The following is a 6,406-nucleotide window of genomic DNA, read 5'->3' on the forward strand; positions in this document are numbered from 1 at the left end:
GCAAATAAAAAATTAGCATTCTAGTATGTTTATGCTTTTAATAACTATTCAAAAGGCTTGGGATATACAGTAAGGCAGATTATGCAAAGATAAAGATTTTATTTTCATTCTAGCATTTTTTGTGGTCATTGGTTATATGCTTTCTCAAGTTAATTACACAAAATTATAGTAATTTTTGCAAGGTCAGTCCAGCATTGAAAGTAATGAGAAGTTGAAACGTTCTCATATATGATTTTTTATTTATTACTGTCCAGTTCTAAGTTTGAATTGTTTTTAAAATATTAATAATTTTCTAGTTCAAACATTTTTAATTTCAATTTTGGAAATTAATACTAACATTATTATTAAACAGAAATTCTAACTTCGATATTTAAAATTCGAAATTCCACATTAAAAAATCTATTTCCGTAAAATTTTAAATATTTTACATGCCTTTTTCTATAATTCGGATAAACCACAGTAGATTAATAAAAAATTTTCGAAAAACCAAAAAAGTTAATGCAACGATATAAAGCATTGGTAAAACTTTACAGCTCTATATGAAATGTCCAGTGAAGTCGGGTTAAATTACCAGATAGTCCTTGCAAATAGAGATGGCCCTTGGGTTGGTTTATTTTTGCGTCTTTAAGGGGTGATAGAATTGTTTACAAAAGCACATATACTTTCATAGACTGTCCATACGCGCTTGACCTCTTTTCGAGACTAAATGAAGCCCAAGAGAGTATATGTACATTCTTAAACAATTTATCACTCCTTAAAGACGCAAAAATAAACCAACCCAAGGGCTACAAATGAAATTTCTGAAATAAAACTAACAAAACGGTATATTATGTACTGTACGTATTTAGAAAAACGGCCCAAATTGTATACGGCCCATGTGGAATTTTCCACATCTTCCACATGGCCAGTCCGCCCCTGGCTGCATGTAGAATTTTTGGAATTCTTTTATGATAGTTTTATTGTTGACAATTATTTTATTTATATTAATATTTTTTCTTATCTTGTTGTTCTTTTTGAAAATTTGATTTTCTGCTTGCCTGTTGATACCCAATCTATTGATTTTGTAGTTTATATAGTTATCTTTTATGCTATTTCTGATTTCAAAGCTAATTTCATTTTCGATGCTTTTAATGGCTTCATTGTCTTTTTCTATGATTTTCTGGCTTAATTCTCTCTGTAGTTTTTTAATTTTATTGAAGTTGTTCTGTTTGATTTTGTGCCAGGTGAGTACAGCAATTTTATTTATTTCATTTTTGTCCTTATTCCATAGTTCCCAGTTGGGATTGGCTTTATTTCTTTCTAGGATGAGCTTCATTTCGGATTGGAAGTAGGAATTGGTGAGAATGTTGTCGGTGATTTTGGTGTTGCCCATCTTTTGTTTGTTATTGTTGGGTTTGATGTTGATGTTGATGTTGACGTTTATCATTTTGTGGTCGGATACTTTTATATTATCGTTTAGAAGGTAGTTAGTACTAATGTTCTTAATTTTGCCAATTTTGTGATTATAGTAAATTCTGTCTAGACGTTCTTGAATCCCTCCCCTTTCCCAAGTATATCCCTGATGATCAGTGTATACAAGACGGTAAGTATCACTCAGCTGATAGTTGTTTATTATATCACTAAGGATTTTTCTGGAGCCATCAGACCATATTTGTCCATTTTTGTCTATAGGGTCTAGTATACAATTGAAGTCACCTCCTATGATGATGTCTCTACATCCCGTTAGGTATTTTGGTAGTTCTGAGAAAAGTTCTTTCCTTGCAGCAAGTTGCGGAGGAGCATAAACGTTAATAACTCTGATAAGATTGTTGTTCGTTTGTATATCAACACTGAGGAGTCTACCTTCATGATCAGTTCTAAAGTTATTTATTTAAATTTTCTTTTTAATCATAGTGATCACACCGGATCCCCTTCTTGGGGCGAAGGAAACATAGATGTTGTATTGAGCATAGAGTTTGCATAGTTTTCTGAGGTCATGGAAATCGTTTTGAACTCTGTAAGATGACCGTCCAAAGTTTTCCTGACGGTCGATCCCTCGCTCATTCTCATGATTGACAATCACGGATCTGTCAATTAGGTCTGGAATGCGACAATTAAATCGTCTCACACGCCGTTCCTTGGTCACACCGGTCCTATTTACGTAATAAGTCACCGATATATTGACTTTAGCTCGACAGCCGGTTTCCGTCCAAGGGGGGCGTGTTGTCTCGGCCTCACAACAAGAAGAAGTGAGGGTTAGTTGATTTTGGAGGAAAAGCTCTAAATTTCTCTTTGGGACAGCCACGTCAGAGGATATAGAAAATTTCAATACAGAAATTACTCATCTAAAACAAATTAATGAAGGAATAGTTCATTTATTCCATTCCCAAGCAACATTGCTGAATGATACTTTAAGAATTAGTAAAACTAATAGGCAGCAAATTAACATACTTATGCAAAGACAGAAAGGATTTGATGAACTCATCAGAATGTATCAATATAATTTAGCATTCAAGGTAGTCATCAGAACGATAGAATTTTCTATGCAAGAATTTCATATGCAAATAATAGAAATTCGAGAAGCCATAGATGTCCTGGAACAAGAAAAACTAAGCCCTTACTTTGTGACATGAGAAGTAATGTTACATATGCTTCGAGAGATACAACTTCAGCTTCCGGAAGGATATTCCATGATTGAAACGATCAAAGCCAATACACTTTTTAAGTACTACCAATGGATCACTACCCGGAAAACAATTTTTGCTAAATTTCCCTTGATTACACCAAGCGGATACTTTGATACATATGAAATTTTAGCACTACCTACATATATTAATACAATAGAAGCATTTGCCTATTTTCAAACAGAATACCCTATCATCGCATTATCTATGAATAGACAGTCGTATATGCTGTTACATCAACACGAACTGACGATGTGTAAAAACGTCACATTTTTCTATATGTTCACCTGATGTTCCGATACGAAGAGCACCTGAACAAAGTTGTGAGTATTCGCTATACATCGGAAATGAGTCTAAAGTCAAAGAACTTTGTTTCAGACGAATTATACTAAATTATGCACCGATTTTTAAAAACATAGACGATCATGGAACGTGGATATATTCCACTCCCACGTCATTCATCCTGGCTATCAAATGCTCCTCCAGACAACAAAGATCACCTTCGTTCCTTTCATCGATTAATAAATTAAATAATATGAGGATAATATCCTTACCAAAACGCCTGTGTAAGATATTTACCGGGTATTATTGTTACCTCTCATTTCCACATGCGATCTACCATTCTAACGGAAATTGCTCAGAGCATAGTTGTACCTCCTGTCGACCAAATCTTAAACACAACAGAAGTACAGCTTCTCCAAAAACAACTCTTAGAATCCCAAACTCAAACCTGGCTGCGAGATACCACCAACCTGGATATCCAAATAGCTGACAGAGCCAATGACGAAGTGAACTATGAATTGAATCATTTACTCTGTATAACGCAACATAATGCGACAACATCTATGAATGCACCTTCTCTTAACACGATAATCATTGGATGAGTTAGTACAGCTGCCATTAGTATATGTATTATTTCTACACACTGTTATTACCTACGGAGAGGAAACTGTTCCATATATTTGTCGGAATCGACAAAGAAATCCCGAAGAAGAAACCACCTTCCGAAGGAATGAAAGCTCAGTGCAAAATGACTGACTATGTGCGAGATGACTGCGCAACTCAGGAAGATGCTCATCTTTGACGTCAGAGCGTGCTACCTGTCAGCAATGACGTTCCAGGTGGACTGTTCCGATTTCGCGCTATAGGGGCGCGGAAATCGATCGGAATGACGCGTTATAGCATCGTATGACGATAATAGTAAACACTCATCGCTTTTCTAATGCTTAGCATCGGCGTTTTTATTTTAAAGGCGTAAATATGCTTGCAAATGCAGGAATTATGATTGAATCTGTTATCGACACACTTTTCTTTCTTTATTTTGTTTTATTTACGTTTATTTCTCTGTAATTAAAGACGATACAGCTGTAAAATGAACAGATCAGGTCTCACTTGCCACTAGATTATCTCCACTTTCCCCCATTGTCGTCGGCTCCTTTGTAATCGGATAGGAATTGACCCTGTTTCAAAGTCCATTGTTAATTGTTTATTGCTCTTGCAGTAATGTGAGTAGAGCGGGGATAGTCACTTAATGAACCGCGAAGTGCTTTATTACCCTTTAAACAACTGCTCCCCACTTGTTATTCTTAGTAACTAGAGAAGGGTAAGATCGTCTGTCAAGGTCGGTTAAACTTTATTACTTTCGCAGCAGGGTGTCATTTGAGCCGCCAGCCACTCCCCGCTGTTAACGACACCAACGCGCGTAGTGTCATNTTTGTAATGTAAAGAAAATAATTATTAAAAGTATTTTCTACTTACATCAAATAAACAAAATAATTGTAATTAGCAGTTCATAGGAGTTTAAACCGTAATGAGAGCCAGAGAAGAGAGAATTCAGAGCCCGATTCTTAATGCTTTTGCATTCGGGACATTCCAATTTTCAGCGCTGATCTCAACGCTCGTTAAAATTTGTTCCTTTTTTCAATGTTGAGGTAGCGCTGTTGTCAGCGCTGACTCAACACACTCAGCACTCAACGGATATGTTGACTGCTACTTTACAATGAATTGTGGGTAATTGGAGCGACATTTGAACGAAAAATGGCAACCATGGAGATGCACGTGTGAGTTACCAAGGGTATAAGTAAATTACTTATATTACTTACTGGCACACGATCGTGTGATCGGCTCTCTAAACTTTTTATAGGAGGGCGATAATCGCTATATGATCCGAACGGCGAAGTTCAGATGCTCATCAGGATTCCTTGACACCAGTTAATCATTAATATTATACGCGTTCATCAGCATATCAGTTAATATTATACGCGGATTAACACGTGTTTGCGATCTGATTCGGAATCAATTGAGGAGACATTTAAGTATATTTAACAAGAGTAAATTTAATAATTCTAAAACAAAACGAATACAAATAATCGGTGAACGACAATGAAGCGACAAGCTATAGGCTAAGACCTATTCTATGCTACTGCGCGATCGAGAGAGAGAGCTCACAAAATCTTTCCAAAACATACGACCTGTTTAGTTGTCGTCGTCTTCTTCCCTGTAGGTAAGGGACACCTTGTAGATAGAGTTCATATTACTTTCGTAAGGGAGATCAATACGTGCACAAAATATAAAAGTATCACTTCTACGTGTAGACTTGGGACTTAGTCTATGGGACTCCGTTAAGGGCGTTGGTCATCAGGAGGAGAACTGCGTGGAGTTTTGACGCTTCGGATCTGTCGAAGAACTCCTCAAATTTGGACTAATTTCCCTTATATCTCCTGAATTTCGACCAATCAACGGCCAGTAACTCTTTCGTGAGAACGGATGAAGGGGGGATGAATGAGGGGTAACCATTTCCCATCTGAGCGAGATTTTTAACCAGATAAGGGAAAGTCAGAGGATGTTCTCTCTTGTGAAAGGAAGTAACATCTGTTATCTGGTTTTTCCCACGTCTAAAACACTAGTTTTTCACAAAAATGAAGTAATATTTTGTGTCGATAATTTAATATTATCAATAAAAATTCATAAATTAGACCCAGGGCCTTTCGGATCTCACACACGTTACTGTGGATGGAAAAAGTTATAACTTTGTGGTAGATGAAAAAACTGGAAAAATGATGTCGGAAGGTAAGATTTTAAAAAATTGAATATCATTTCAAGTAAGCTATATATTTTTTTTCATTGTTTTTGTCAGATCACAATTATTTACTTTCATTTATAAACAAACTTCGATGTGAGAAGAGTTCATCTACAGGTACTGTACATATTTTATATTAATAACAAATTGAATGTTGTATTTAACCAAATAGATAATTATTGTTTTCATAAATTTTAATGAAATTCCTCTATTTTATTTTTTACATATATATTCAATGATAGAACAATCATCATCTGAAATATCAGAAAAAACAAATGTACAACTTTCAGAAACAGAAAAAATTGGTAAGTATATATTAAATAATAATATACAATAAGGATACTTTGTAATTATTATATATTGAGATTTTCTTTTAATTAATGCAATTCAAATTGAACAAATAAACATATATAAATATACATGACCAAATAAACATAAATAGCAGCTTTATATTAAATATAGACAATATACATTTGATAGAATAAGTGTTCATTAATTAATTTTTTGATTAATTATTTTTAAATGTAATAGTTCAAAAAAATTTTCTTGACAATACCAAAACAGTATGTAGTATTATGTATATTATATCAGATATCAGAGATTTTGTGTAAATAATAAATTATAGCAAACTATATAAGAATGCAAAATAAAGATTTTTTTTTTT

The sequence above is a fragment of the Centruroides sculpturatus genome, unplaced genomic scaffold (genome assembly GCF_000671375.1).
Source record: "Centruroides sculpturatus isolate CEXI.00-Female unplaced genomic scaffold, Cexi_2.0 scaffold1632, whole genome shotgun sequence".
NCBI classification, from domain to species: Eukaryota; Metazoa; Arthropoda; class Arachnida; order Scorpiones; family Buthidae; genus Centruroides; species Centruroides sculpturatus.